Source organism: Saimiri boliviensis, chromosome 1 (assembly GCF_048565385.1).
Source record: "Saimiri boliviensis isolate mSaiBol1 chromosome 1, mSaiBol1.pri, whole genome shotgun sequence".
Classification (NCBI taxonomy): Eukaryota; Metazoa; Chordata; class Mammalia; order Primates; family Cebidae; genus Saimiri; species Saimiri boliviensis.
Window position 1 is genome coordinate 77,558,512 of NC_133449.1, and position 15,950 is coordinate 77,574,461.

Below are 15,950 nucleotides of genomic sequence, written 5' to 3' on the forward strand. Positions count from 1 at the left end.
GTGAAGACCATAAATTTATGGGGAAAAAAGGGAAATTTAATTGTGAAGTCTGTTGTCATTTGGTGGCTAGAGTGCTGGGGCCTGGGAGGGATAGGAGAAATACTTGGGTAATGATGGAATGAGGTCTTCAGGAGGCTTGATCCAGTTTGGATGCATCAGTCTCTTGGCCCACAAATGTAGAATTACAGCAGACTTATGCCTGGGCATCTTTCCCCCGATGCAGTGCGGTCTTTTCCTGCAAGAGGTCCAGGAGCTTGGGGCAGGTGTAATAACTGAGTGGATGCACCAGCAGATAGCTATGCTGTGAGCCTCACCCTTCCATTCAAGGGAGCTTGCCCATCTTGCCATAGGCTGTCCCTCCCTCTTGTGATAGGCTTTCCTGGGACCTGCAGCAAAGTCTGCAAATGTTGAGAGTGTCTTCAGCCACAGAGCTGACTCCCTGGAGGGCTTGCTGCCTTGCTTTTCTCTGGCCCTTGTTCATTGCATACCTCCAGGTAACTTCAGCCTCAACCTTGCCCTGAGGTAAGGAGCAAGGGTCACATGGTAGCTTCCAGGTGGAGCCAAAAGACCCTTGGTCTAGCTGGTTCATCGGATGCTGTATTTCTCCATTAAAAAACTCATACGCATGCACACTGACACTCACACATATATACTCACTACTGACACATACACATACACACTCGCATGAACAGGAGCTCACATAAGCTGACACCCTCATAAACTCACATGCACACACTCTCATACACATGTGTTTGTACACTGCACATACACATTTGCTCATCCACACATACATACATTTACTTGCACACAGATATGCATACTCGAGTCTACACACTCAAATGCACACACACAAATATACACACCCCAGGATGCTCCAAACTCAAAGGTGCGTGTTTTGGAGAAGTTATCCTCTTTCTGGTTAGTTTCCCCACAATTCCTTCTTTTCAGAATCCAGTTTTTCAGCTGGAGGAGGTGTCCTGCCTCTGAGTGAGAAAAGCTGTTGTGGTTTGTTCAATTTTTTAGCTGCACAGGCGGAAGGATATTCTTCCTTGTGGTTTAGAATTACACTCTAGAAAGTTGCAAACAGATTTCCACACCCTCCCTTATGGTGCCTTCTCGTGCTGTTTTAAAAAGGAGGGCTCTAGAGAAGGTGCTGATATATATATATATATTTAATAAAAGGAAAAATAAAATACAAGGACATGGAATGAATAAGGAAAATGAAGGGACAAGAAGCCTGAGGAGATAAAGTGGAAATTCTCCTGCATTTGAGGCTTGAGTTGGAGGTGGGGTTGGGGACTGCCAACTGCTATAGTGGTGTTTAGAAATAAAGAGTCTGTGTTATGTCTAGTGGTCCTAGTATTTTGTGTTACTCTGACCCCGGCATTGTATCATTTCAATGCAGTGGGGGTGTGCAAACGTTCAGTTCTGGTTGGAGGAAGGTATTTTGTATTCAGGCCAAATCTGCATTTCAGATTTGAAATGGGGGAGCAGGGGAGAGAAAGGGCGGGGCTGGCAGGGGCGAAGGTCAGTGTTCGCAGGTCTGAGACCATGTTTAATATCACATGACACCTTTGTCAAACAGCATGTCCCCCCACCCCCCTGCGCAGGGGCTGTCTGGGTTTCTGTACCTTAGGGACCGTCCTCTGTGTTGCCTTCCCGCCCAGACTCTCAGACTTGCTTTTTGTAAACCAGAAGAAATGAATGAAATTTGACCTATTCCACATTTTTTTTTAATGTGGTGGCATGAGAAGCCCTGGAGGGTCATGTTCTCCCTCCTCTGCCTGGTCAGGCCTGTCTGCATCCCCATCCTGGGGTCCTGTGGCTGTCTGAGGCCTTGGGGATTGACTGGAGGCGGCAGGGAGGGGAGCGGTGTCGTATTTCGTGCCTGCATCCTTGAAGGTGAGCCCTGAGTCTGCAGCCCAGAGTCGGGTCATCTCCTGAAACCTCAAAGGAGATGAATTAAACCTGGGCGGTCAGATACATTTGAAATGGCTTCAGAGAGCAGTGATTATGGCTTCTGAGTTTCGAGGCTGTCTGCTGCCCTGTGGTGAGGGGTAGGAATAGGGAACGTGGGCTGACGGCTGACCTTTATTTCTGCGGCCCAGAGTTCACCTCTGGCTTTGGTCACCAGAGCTTGATGATCTTCACCTGAGCCCTGGTACATATCTGTCCCTATCACCATGGTCCTCGAAGAAGGCCCTCTGATCTGGAGGAGCCCCTGGCCGGGAGGGTGCAGTGACACACCCCAAGGATGCTTTAGGAAAGGAGGCAAGACTGGTGGATACCGTAGTCCCTTTCCATCTTCATCCTTTAGATACTGGTTATTTGAAGACCAGGGAGTACAAGAATAAGCTTCCAGTGGAGAGCAGTTTTCCATTCATTGCTTTAGAGGCCTAGAAACTTTATTTTTATTTTTTTATTTTTTGAGACAGAATTTCATTCTTGTTGCCCAGGCTGGAGTGCAATGGTGCGATCTTGGCTCACTACAGCCTCTGCCTCCTGGGTTCAAGTGATTCTTGTGCCTCAGCCTCCTGCGTAGCTGGGGTTATGGGCATGTGCCACCACACCCAGCTAATTTTGTATTTTTAGTAGAGATGGGGTTTCACCATGTTCGTCAGGTTGGTCTTGAACTCCCGACCTCAGGTGATCCACCCCCCTTGGCCTCCCAAAGTGCTGGGATTACAGGTGTGATCCACCTTGCCTGGCCCCTAGAAACTTGATTTGAGATTTATGAAAGAGAGATACATCTATGAGTGAGTGCAAGTAGCAAAGACAGGACTTAGAGACACACAGACCTGAGTTCAGATCCTGAGTACCATTTGAAACTATGCCTTCTCTGAGATCCTTCCTTCTTCGTCTGGAAAATGGAGACAATACTAACTCAACTGTGAGGTTATTGTAAGCATGGCATGAGTTATTGCATGCAGAGTGCCTGGCATGGAGTTGGCTCTCAATAGACATTAGTCATGATTTGGTAAGATTTATATCTAGCCCTTATTTCAAAGAGTTAGAGGCAATTTAGACATAAATGCATCGGGCAAAGGCAGAGTTTAAAAATGTACATTTGGCAAAGGGCAAGGGAACCCGCTCAGAAATGAGGCTTGAACTCTTCAATCAACTAATACTTCTGACCAAATCACGATTTCCCTAATTTTAGGAAGCCACAGAATCCTTCACTCCTCTGCGTATTATGGAATCCTTCCAGATACTGAGCAGTATCTCCAGGATGAGCACGAATGCTCGACACCCTGTTTAGACCAGCTGCCGTTTTGACAGATGTTCTTAAATAGATCAAGGTCAATTTTACCTGCTTAATGACCTGCTTGGACAAAGAAGCAAACTGCCAGGAACAAGTTGGGATGATTATACAGTGGCATTGTGCAGAAAAGACCCAGCCTGGGGGCTGATGACTCAAACTAGCAGCTTTGGCCCTGCCCTGCCTGCCCTAAACCAGCTTCCAGGCCACAGAGGTTGCTCTTTGAAATGAGACATAATCTTTGCAGTATGTCTGGGACATCACAACACAGCAAGTCATTAATTCCTGTCTGCATGAGCTTCTTCGTATTTTCCCTACTCTTTAAAATATTGGGTCCCTTTCAGTGTGGGAGATGTCTGCTCACTGCCACTTCACAAGTGTTTTTTTTTTTTTTTTTTTTTTTTTTTTTTTTTTTGAGACAGAGTCTCACTCTGTTGCCCAGGCTGGAGTGCAGTGGCATGATCTGAGCTCACTGCAACCTCTGCCTCCCAGGTTCAAGTGATTCTTCTGCCTCAGCCTCCCGAGTAGCTGGCATTACAGATGCCTGCCAGCACACCTGGCTAATTTTTGTATTTTTAGTAAAGACAAGGTTTCACTGTGTTGTCCAGGATGGTCTCAATCTCTTGACCTCGAGATCCACCCGCCTTAGCCTCCCAAAGTGCTGGGATTGCTGGTGTAAGCCACTGCCCCTGGCTGCCACTTCACACGTTCTAAAATCAAGGAAAAGGCAGGACAAACTGGGCAGGGGAGATGCTGTGATATGGCAGAAAGAGCAAGAACTGTGTTTTATTTCTCATGTCACTAATTAGCCAACCATAAAATCTTGGCTGTTCGGTCTCCTCCCTGTCACCTCAGCTGTTAGGTCTGTAAAGTGGGGTAATGGTATCTACTGTTTCTATGGCTTTGTTTTGAAATGTGTTGAGATAATAGATATGAAGGAGACAAAGTGTTCTGCATATTGCCTACCCCTTTAGCCTTGAGTCCTCCTTGGAGAAGCTAAGCCAAACTTCACATGGCCAGATGGCCTAGGTTGGGACACAGCATATTTCCCCAACTATGAGCAATCATCATTGAAGACCTAACAGAGGTTGAGTCGCCCACCCCAGTGTTAGTCCAGAGAATGATAAACTGCTGGACATGCCCAAGCGTTCAGTGCTCCTCCAGACTTCAGTGTGAAATATGGCAAGAGCTTCAGAGATAGCCCCATGATGCTCAAAAGTTATGAAACTTGTTGGGACAGGTTGGTATAGAACAGGAGTTGGCAAACTGCAGCCCGGGGGCCAAATCCAGACTACTGCCTGCTTTTGTAGAAAATGTTTTGTTGGAGCATAGCCATGCCTGGTTTTTTATGCATCTATGCTATCTAAGGCTATGGCTGCTTTCAATGGCAGAGTTGAGTAGTCATGACTGAGACTGGCCCTCAAAGCCAAAAGTATTTACTATCTGGCTCTTTATAGGAAAAATTTACCCTACTCATGGTACAGAATATAGATTAAAAGTATACTGTCATGCAAACCTCCTAAGAATATGTGGCTTCCCCAGTTTTTAAGGTTATTTTACTTATGAATTTCTATTTATATCTCCGAGGAGTTAGTACTGATTTTGGACTCAATGGTGAAACAAGTGAAGTCTCATTTTGTTTATTTGTTTTTCTCTCTCTTTTTTTTTTTTTTTTTTAAAGCGTTTCCCCTGGGCAAGAGACAGAAGCAAGTTGACCATCTATATGTCAGGCACTTTATTTATGGCATCATCATTGCTTTTTATGACAACCCAATGATTTAACTGTTTTACACATGAAGAAACTGACCTTCAGAGAAGTTAAGTAACTCAGCCAAGATCACACAGCCAGTATGGGATGAAGCCAGGATTTCAATTCAAGTCTGTCTAATTCAAATGCCAAGTTCTTCCCATCAGAGGTTGCTGCTTCCATGCCTTCTGGCATGCTCTTTGAAAGCCCCTCAAAGACCAACTCTAGAACTGATTAGTCCTTGGAAACATGAACTAAAGGCAGTGAGTTACTTTTTGGGGCATTTTGTAGCCTCAGCTCCAGTTGTGGGGTAAAAGTCTTGCTCACTTGCAGAAGGGATTTTAGGTGTCAAATTGAGTGATGGGAAGGATGTTCTTGGGGCTAAGGGATGCTCAGCAGAGCAAGTCTCCCCTCCAGGTCTGGTCTTTACTGATCTTGGCTGTGTGGGTTCTTGGTGGTGGCCCTGCTTTTTGAAGGCAATGGGAGTGTCCTGGATTCTGGAAGTAGCCTGGATATGGGGAACAGTATCTGTGCTGGCTAAGCTGAGCTTCTGGACTGAAGCCAGCCTGGGAGAAGAGGCATCTGATTCATGATAAGGATGAGGGGCCAAGGGCGGCTGCAGCTGCCCTCAGCTTAATATATGGTCAATCTTCTGATGAAAAGGCTGAGGGTTAAAGGTCAGCTTTGAGTTGACTCTCAATATACCTGCCCTCCTCTTGCTCCCTGGGGAAGGAATTTTTTTTCTGTAAGGTTAATTCAGGGTAAGCACATTTTAGGGAGAAGCAGAAATGGTAAAGATGTTAAAATTTTTTTTTTTTTTTTTTTTTTTTTAAAGGAAGGAAGCCAGTGATTTATCTGTTACACTCTGGGTTGCAGATCTTAGTAGTACATGTCTAATACTTTAAAGGTTTGAAGCTTCTCGGGTTGTGAAGGGATGATAAATAATAAATAGTAATTAAATTAAAGATACACACAGAACCCCTCTGAATTCCAGGAAGTTTGAAATCGGACTCAACCTTCATCATAATTAAGACTCCCCACTGAGGGTGTTCTGGTGGGGCTGCATGGAAGGGACTTCACGGAAGCTCCTCCGCAACCTCCTTGAGCTGTCATAGTTTGGCATCCCCTGGTCTGGGAGAAGCAGAGGCAGAGACAGAGAGCCTGGGGTAGGGCTGAGGCTGTGTCTGCTGGGAAAGGAAGGGAGAAGACTGGGGGGTGGACAGATAGACATTTATGGGATGGGTTTAGAGCTCCTGTGTACTAGGTCCTCTGGTTCCATATGTATCAGATGTCTATCCCCTAACCTGAGAGAAATTTGGGAAATAAAGTGTTTCTCATGCAATGAAACTATGTAGTTCACTGGGCACTGGGGTCTTTACTGGGAAAGTTCCTAAGAGCCAGGGTTGGCTCTACTGGAACAATAAGGGGGCCACGGTGGGGGCCGAAAGGGCAGATTCTTCAGTCTCAGATAGAAACCTTGAGCCACCCATTTAGCCAGGGCTGAACCGCCAGTGTAATGCTGACACTCAAGCCACGGCTTCAGGTATTGTCCACAATAGGACATTGTAGCTCAGACTTCAGCCTATGAATTTTGAACAAATCAGCAGCATTGGGATAATAACTCCTGGAGGGGCAGGCCAGAGAGATGTGAGGGTCAGTCTTCAAGGAAGCATCCGTGGTCAGAGGCCTCGAGAGCATCTGGGAGGGTGTGGGGGAGGGGGACAGAGCCCTGGGAAAGTCTGTGGGCTGAGAGATTGGTGTGTGGGGGCTGAGCTGGGCAGGGCTGAGCCTCTGCTGACCTCTGAGTTAAGGAAATCTCTCTCTCTCTCTCTCTCTCTCTCTCTCTCTCTCTCTCTCTCATTCACACACACACACACACACACACACACACACACACACACACACACAGAGTCTTAAAAAAAAAATCCGACATTTTCTGGTCCTGTTTATTCTCAGACAGGGAGTGGACAGCATTTCGAGGTGTCCAACTGTGCCGTCCAGCCAGACTGACATCTGTGGGAGTTCAGGGTTTTAAATGTTTAGTCTGTGTGAGACCCTCAGGCCCCAGTGGGCCCCACTCTTGATAGGCTGGACTTAGCTATTGACCCCCAACCCCCTCCTGAGAAAGGGAATTGTGTGGGGTTTGTAAGAGGGAAGCTCGGCTCCCTGTGAAGTCCAAGGCGGAGGAGTGGTCCTGGGCTGTCATCAGGGTTGTAGAGAATCTCAGCCTGGGGACCTAGATGGGACTGTAGGTCAGATGCTGCCCCTTCCCCACCTTTAGCCAGCCATCATTTTCCCCTCTGCAGGGGAATGGCCAGCGCCGGGCCCTGCGTCTGGCTTGGGCTTCTCTGTTCCCATAGCCCTTCATCCTTATGACTGTCACTGCCCTGACACACAGGCCTGTAATTATTTGTCTGCATGTCTGTAGCTGTTTTTTCAAAAATTTCTCTTTAAGTCTCCAGCTTCTAGCACAGCACTTGGCACAGAGCGTTTGCGTAGTTAAAGCTCTTGGGATCGGGCTGCTCTGACCTCAGCTGAACAAAGCGCCAGAGTCCTCTGGGCATGACAGAGTTTGGGGCACACTTAGGGAGAGGGCCCTGCAGACCTGTGGGCTCGCTGTCTGTAGAGCCCTGGGCCACAGTCCCAGAGTAACCAGTGGGCAGGGGCTGCCCTTTGACATCCTGTTCAGCTGTGGTTGTCGTCAGCCTGTTTGGTGATGGAAGAGGGACAGTTGGAGTCCATGGGGACGAGGAGGGGAGTTGAGGGGATCACTTCTGTCCTGGAGCATGTGCTGTGGTTGCTGCTTTTCTAACTGGAAGTTCTGCAGGAGCTGGGATGGGGCATGACTGGTGAGTGATGTCAGATTGGGCCTAATTATCATCTATCTCTTGCCTCAGTAGCAGCAAGCAAACCACAGTTAAATAAGCCTGGTTGCCGGGTGTGGTGGCTCACGCCTGTAATCCCAGCATGTTGGGAGGCCGGGGTGGACGGATCACCTGAGGTTGGGAGTTTGAGACCGGTCTAACAAACATGGAGAAATCCCATCTCAACTAAAAATGCAAAATTAGCCAGCTCTAGTAGCACATGCCTGTAATCCCAGTTACTTAGGAGGCTGAGGCAGGAGAACCTCTTGAATGGGGAGGCAGAAGTTGCAGTGAGCCGAGATCATGCCATTGCACTTAAGCCTAGGCCACAAGAGCGAAACTCTGTCTCAAAAAAAAAAAACCAAAAAAATAGCCTGGTTTAAAAAATACATTATTCCTGAAAACACACTTTTTCACCAGTTTTTGTAACACTTTGGTCCTCAAGGTTCCCAGGGACTAAAGTGTGTGAAGATGCATAAAGTAAAACAAACAAGCTCAGGATGCAAATTATTTACATTGATAAACATAATTTATATTATACAAATCAATTAGCAGAATACGAGTTGCAAAAAAAAAAAAAAAGGAAAGATACTAGCAGCTCTGTATTGAAATTGTGTCTAATGTATTTAATGAACTGCTGAATTTAGTGGTAAGCTCCAAGAAGAGTCCTCTTGCTCTCCTGGGGTCTCTCTTCGGCAGCTCCTGCAGTTTAACCAGTTGTTCTCTGGCCATGGAAGCTTAAATTTGGAGATTCTGCATCTTTTCATGCCAAAGACAACTCAGGAGATAAGCTTGGCTTCACAGTTCTTCAGTCTATGTGGCCTGCTCTAATGCTGATTTATCTATCTATCTATTTATCTATCTATGTGTTATCTATCTGTTATCTATCTATCTCTCATCTATTAACTATTACCTATCTATCTCTCATTTACTATCTGTTATCTATCTATCCATCTTTCCATTTAACATTCATAGAGAGCCTACTATATACATTGTACAGCACTGTGACATTGCTAGGGTAATTCCAAAGAAATGGAATGTCCTTGCTCTGAGAAACTCACTGCTCACTTGCTCAACTGTCTAATTCAGAGGTTCTTTTTTTTTTTTTTGAGACGGAGTTTTGCTCTTGTTACCCAGGCTGGAGTGCAATGGTGCGATCTTGGCTCACCGCAACCTCTGCCTCCTGGGTTCAGGCAATTCTCCTGCCTCAGCCTCTTGAGTAGCTGGGATTACAGGCACGCGCCACCATGCCCAGATAATTTTTTTGTATTTTTAGTAGAGACAGGGTTTCACCATGTTGACCAGGATGATCTCGATCTCTTGACCTCGTGATCCACCCGCCTCTGCTTCCCAAAGTGCTGGGATTACAGGCATGGCTTAGAGGTTCTTAATCTCTGCACTGTTGACATTTTGCGCAGGAGAACTCTTTGTTGTGGGGGTCTGTCCTGTGCATTATGGGATGTTTAGTAGCATCCCTGGCCTCTACCCACTAGACGCCAGTATCACCCCCACCTCCCAGTTGTGACAACCAAAAATGTCTCTAGACATTGCCAAATGTCCCTGGGGGTGTGCGGTAAAATTGCCTCTGGTTGAGAACTGCTGGTCTAGTTGGAGACAGGCACACCAGACACAAAGTAAGCTATGTGCTTTAATGGATGCATGCTCAAAGGATTATGGGACTAAGGGCAGGGAGCAAGGGTATGCTTGAGCTGCATCTTGAACAGTGCGTGGAAGTTTGCCAGGCACAGCAGAGGGGAAAGGGCGTTTTATGCTGAAGGAACAGTGTGCACAGGTGTGAAGGCATTAAAGAGCACGGCGGGCATGGGTAGGGAGAGCTGGTTGCGGCTGGTGTGTAGGCTGATGATGATAGGAAGAGGAGACAGGAGAAGAAACCAATAAAGCAGGCCGGGAACAGAATGAACAAGACTCTGACGCATTTGGACTTCATCCTTTTTCTGACATTGGAACCAATGAAGATCTTCACACTTAGTTAAGCCTGGGGTAGGGTGGAGTGGGTTGCTGAGACACCACTCATGCACCAACCAGTCAAATCGAATAAAAGGGAGGTAAGTGACTTCTACCTGGGCTGCTACTTCTTTGATCGTCTCCACAACATTTTTTTTTTTTTTTTGGAGATAGAGTCTTTCTCTGCTGCCCAGGCTGGAGTGTGTAGGACAGACCCCCACAACAAAGAATTCTCCTGCCCAAAATGTCAACAGTGAAATATCTGCTCACTACAACTGCTGCCTCCTGGGTTCAAGTGATTCTCCTGTTTCAGTCTCCCCAGTAGCTGGTATTACAGGCACCTGCCACCATGCTTAGCTATGTTTTGTATTTTTAGTAGAGTTGGGGTTTCACCATGTTGGCCAGACTGGTCTCGATCTCAGACCTCAAGTGATCTGCTTGCTTCAGCCTTCCAAAGCACTGGGATTACAGACATGAGCCCACACGCCTGGCCCCCAACCTTAAATAGAAAGAAGTAAAGTGAAATGAACGTAGTTTCTATCTTATTCATCACGTGTAAACCAAGGTTTTTTTCTGGGAGCATAGGAGTACATGAATTCAGAGTTACTGTGGAAGGGGTAGCCATCTCCTTTCCATATAGAGTTGCCGCTGGAGAGGAGCTGCCCAGCCCCTTTCTTACATCTGAACAGAGACACAACAGTTCTTTCCCAGGGGAATATATGCGGAGGTGGCATGTACCTCTTCCAGGCCAACACTCTTCTATATCCTTTTTGTCTTTCACCAACCCTAGGGAGTGAAGCTTCTGTGCATGGCAGAGCCTCATGACAGAAGGAGCGTGGTGCCTTGAAAGACTGGGTGGAGGGAGTTGCCCCCAGACTGGAGCACTGCCCAAGATGTTACACAAACAAGAAATAAACTTCCGTGGTGTTTGGTCACTGCATTTGGGTCCATTTGTTACTGCACCTTAGCCTGTGCTAACAAGTATAGAGTCTGCCTTTGCTAATTCAGTCCTAAAAGGTCAGACGTCTATTCTGTTGCCAGCACTAAAGACTGCTTTTTCAGCTTTGAGGGTGAACAGTCATGTTTGAGATGGTGATGCCTCAGGTGATGTGTGTACGTGTGGAGCAGGGCAGGTGTGAGGCCCTGGCTTGATCTGGATTCCTGTAGCTTGCAGTAAGATTCCCAGATGGCAGCTGCCCCATTGATGAGGAAGCCTCCCCATGAAAAGCTGGAGGAGCTCTGCCTTGGGGTTTCTGCTAAGTCACCAGGTTGAGAACTTGCTGGAACGTTTTGGAAAGTACAAATGCCCATTGCTTCTTTTTTGGTGTTCTGAGCCTTAACATTCAGGCTGACTATCACTGTATCATCTGGTCCAACTGAATTCTTACTGTGCTCCTGAAAACGTGTGCATGCCATAGGGCTGATTTAGACACAGGCAAGTGAAATGTTATGCTTTTTTTTTTCTTTTTTTTGCAATAGAGTTTCACCTTGTCTCCCAGGCTGGAGTGTAATGATGTGATCTTGGCTCACTGCAACCTCCGCCTCCCAGGTTCAAACAATTCTCCTGCCTCCGCCTCCTGAGTAGCTGGGATTACAGGCACAAGCCACCACGCCCAACTAATTTTTGTGTTTTTAGTAGAGACGGGGTTTCACCACGTCAGCCAGGCTGGTCTTGAACTCCTGACTTCAAGTGATCTGCTCGCTTCAGCCTCCCAAAGTGCTGGGATTACAGGCATGAGCCACCACGCCCTGCCAGTGTTATACATTGAAGTGTGGGAAGCAGAAGACTGGGTATGGGGAGTGGCAAGAGCATACATGTGGACACCTTTTACTTTTTGGCTTGTGGGGAAAATGACCTTCCTGTGTGCATACTGGTGACTGTTGACAACAAGATGGCAGGAAGAAAGACATTGCTTTCCAAACACCTTTTCCCAAGTGATCCTTTCCTACCCAGTCTGCCTTACCTGCTTGTGTACCATTCAACAGAGGAGGGGGAGCAGGGAAAAGCAGGGGCAGTGGTGAAAAATAGAAGGAAAACTCTAGTGTGCCTTTTTCTTCTCCTCCTCTTTCTCCACCCTCAGTCATCATTAACAGAAAAATATTTTTAAAAGATCCCTTGATGGCATCCCCAAATGTGAAGTCTGACATTTTCTTAGCTGATGGCCTCCTTTGTGAAGGTATTTTGTGTCCTCCCAGCATGCCTGCTGGATCCCTGGTTTGCTGCGGTTGCTAAGGTAAATACTCTTTCCATTAAGCACCACAGCCCAAGAGTGGTCTAAAGCTCAAATAAATGACCAAGGAGCAAGTTAAACATTCCCTGGGGCGATTTTAACCTATGCGATGGCTTTTTGAAAAAATTGCCTATTTTTTCATGTTTTGGCCAGGGGGGTGTCTCTTATTCCCTTCGTCTTTATTTTCCTTTCAGCTGAGTACACCTTCTCTTTCATTTATTCATGCGCTAGATGAAGGGTGGAAGCAGGATGAATGAATCACAGAGCACTGCCCCTCTCCCCGCTCAGGGTCTGTGAAGAGAGCCGGAGCAGAATATAGTCCAGGCATTATGTCAACTTTGGGAGAACATGGGGCAGGTGGCTGATTCTCACAGAGACCCCACTTCCCTTTCCTGTGAAAAATACCACAGCATAACAGCCACTGGAGAACAGTGTTCTTCTGGAAGCTTCCTCTGGGCAGGGGGAGTCAAAGATCCTGGTCCTCAGGGACACTTTGAGACAGGTGTGCCAAAGCTGTGCATGATGGTTTGGTTTGTTTTGTTTTCCTTTGCCTCGGGAAGAACGTGTTCACAGACCTCAGGACAAATCGTTTAAAAGAGAGTCCTGACAGTTGTTATGCTTCATCACTTAATTGAGAAGCAATAGGACAGCCTTATATTCTTCTTGGTGGTCGTTGAGGAGTCTGGCTGGCCTGGCAGAAGGCAGAGACTGGCCAAGGGAGTCCTAAGTGAGCAGTGGCCGCGGGTGCCTGCAGCACCCCTCAGGAAGAGCAGGGCTCACCGGAAGTCCACTCTCATCTGCTTCCTGGTTACCCAATGTGGGGATTTGCTACTTTGCTGAGTGTGTTTTGTCTAATTCATGGCACTCCAGAACTGTGTCTGTTTTTCCTCACATTCTCTTTCTTGTCTGCCACAGCAATATTCTCAGCAAACCATCCGACGGCAACTCCTGTGATCACAAAAGTCAAGCACTGATGGAAATGAAGACCATGACCCTGATTCCTCAGGTCGGTGCTTTTCAAACCACATTTCTCAGAGCTCCAGGAACAACAGGAGTTCTAGGGAGAGGTTTGAGGGTTTTTTTTTTTTTTTTTTTTTTTTTTTTCTTGAGACAGAGTCTTGCTCTTTCACCCAAGCTGGAGTGCAATGGCATGATCTCGGCTCACACTGCAACCTCTGCCTCCCACGTTCAAGCAATTCTTGTGCCTCAGCCTCCTGAGTAGGTGAGACTATAGGTGTGCACCAGCACACCCAGTTATTTGTTTGCATTTTAGTAGAGACAGGGTTTTACCATGTTGCCTAGGGTGGTCTCAAACTCCTGAGTTCAGTCTATCTGCCCATCTCTGCCTCCCACAGTGTTAGGATTACAGGCATGAGCCACTGTGTCCAGCCCCGGGAGGGATTTTTAAAAAAACATGACTAGATGACGTCAGTCTGCTCATTGCACCTGGGACAAAGCTGCACCCTGCAGGTGTGGCCTGCCAGGCCTGGTGACAGTGCCTCTTGCTGTTTGCCTGTGGTGGTCTCTGAATCCTTCAGCCTCCTCCAGAGTGCCTGCCTCAAAAGCTCTTCCTTTGCTGTTCACCTGGTTAACTCTGTGTGTCCTTCAGGTTCCAGCTTGAATGCATACCCTCAGAAAGCCTTCCTTGTCCCCCACCCTGACTGTCTCAGTCTCCCCTAAAGTGCACGAGGCCCACATGAAATTACTTAGTTATTTGGTTAATGTATCTTCCCCACTAACTCTAAGAGCCACAGGAGCAGGGGCAAGTCTGTTCTGTCTTCAGATGTAGCTCTAGCCCATGGCATATAGTAGGTGTTCAGTAAACATGTATTTAATAAAAGAAGGACTGAGAGCGTGGCACTGCTTTTCCATGCTGGAATGGCATCTGGCCTCCTTGGTTTTTCTTTCCCATTCATCAGATGATCAGTCAGTGGTTTAATGGAGCAGATTAAAATAATTTCAAAAGCATGCTTTTTAAAAGAGAGGGAAGGTGGGACCAATGAAAGTCTTGTTTAGGCCTTCAGAGACTGTAGTCTTTATTTCCCTTCCTGAGATGGGCAATGCGAGCTCCTGATATGTGTGTACCAGGTCCGGATCCTGGATTCTTGGGAGTGGCCTGGATGTTCTGGAGACTGTCCAGAGCCTGGTAGCAGAGGTCTCACTGCCCATTGCTGAGGAAACCCCTTTGCTAAACTACCTCAGGCTACAGCACCAGGCTCCGAGATCAAGATATTAAGAGAGTGGTTCTGACACCTACCTCCCTTTCCTTTGGAAAAAGCCGAACTTTATGGCCCTTTTAGGAAATATGGGAGAGGAAGGCCTGTAATGTCACTAGGGCAGGAATAGTGGGTGGGGGTGAGATGGAGAGTTCTTAGGGTTTTGGTTCTCGACTCTAAGTCAGTCTGTTTTTGTACTTGCATCTTTTAAGCTTTTCCACATGTGCCCCAAGGGCCCATCGGTGAGTGTGTTTTATAAACTGGAAAAATGAATAAAAATAAAACCCAGAAGGGAAACACCAGAAGGAGTGTGAAGGGAAAAGTGTTAGTTCCTCTGTACCTCCCAGCTAGGCCTGACCTGCATTTGTGGGGGTCCCAGGGTCAGGCTTATTTGGCTTTATGGGTAAAATGTGGAGTCTTTGCCCAGAGAAAGCCTGATCAGTTTTTGTACTTGGCCAGCTCCACTCAGCATTAATTAACTTCAGGAAAGTAAGAGGTGATTCTTTTTTATTTGGCTATCTGGCTCCACAAACCTTGTTGGCTTCCTGTCCCATAGGTGCTGGACTGATGGGACTGCAAATGTGTAAAGTCTTGCACAGGAAACCCCCCAGCACAGCCATTCAGAGGCTCTCAACTCCTGCTGGACCCAAACACAAGAAACCAGGAGGCCCAGACCCCATCTCTCATTTTGCACCTCAGGAAACGGTACCTGAAAGAGAACTACATTTTATTTTCTTAATGTTCTTCAGCTAAAACAAGTGGGTGTAAGGAAGCAGCTACTTGGAAAAGAAATTCTCTAAATTGCCTGAAAAATCAATCACAACCCGAGAACCAAATATTTTGAAACAGAGCATATTTAGGAAGTTTGAGGAAGTTTTAAAATATCTCCAGAAAATTTGTGTTTACCCCAGCACAATGTCTGTCTTGTGACCCAAAGCTTTATCTTCCAAAACTTACTTGAGCAACTTTATTAATAAGAACATTTTTGAGAATGCACATCTAACACATACATATTTATTATGACTTATGTTCAATACTTTTGTACTAATATGTTCTGTAATTTTAAAAACATATATCTAAACACAAACTTAAAATTTGATACAGATGAAATAAATATTTAAAAATATTGATTTTATTTATTAACTGTGTGGAATGCTTTTTGTTCTCATTAAAATATATTATTAATCAAATTTCTAGTGAGAACAGTGGGATTGGATAGGTATAATTATTTTTACAAATCTTGGTATAGGCCAGGCATGGTGGCTCACGCCTGTAATCCCAGCACTTTGAGAGGCCAAGGTGGGCGGATCACTAGGTCAAAAGATTGAGACCATCCTGGCCAACATGGTGAAACTCCATTTCTATTAAAAATACAAAAATGAGCTGGAAGTGGTGGCATGTGCCTGTAGTCCCAGCTACTCAGGAGACTGAGTTAGGAGAATCGCTTGAACCCAGGAGGCAGAGGTTACAGTGAGCCAAGATAGTGCCATTATACTCAGCCTAGCGACAGAGCCAGACTCCATAAAAAAAAAAAAAAAAAAAATCTTGTTATAATGCTTTGTGTCACAGTCAGTCAAAAGCCTGGGTCTGATTTTCAATACTTGGGTGATTATAGCTGAGAAAGATATGTAAGACATATAAATCCAAATGAAAGAAGGGAACTGGACT

At 46.2% G+C, this 15,950-nt stretch overlaps 1 long non-coding RNA gene across 1 annotated transcript in view; it reads left to right on the forward strand.

The window, feature by feature from the left end:
• Positions 1–15,950, forward strand: part of LOC141581011 (uncharacterized) — a 40,094-nt gene that overhangs the window by 22,194 nt on the left and 1,950 nt on the right. Inside the window, exons 2-3 of the long non-coding RNA XR_012513412.1 lie at positions 12,982–13,072; positions 14,839–14,987. This is a non-coding gene — a long non-coding RNA (uncharacterized LOC141581011). The remainder of the gene's footprint in view (positions 1–12,981; positions 13,073–14,838; positions 14,988–15,950) is intronic.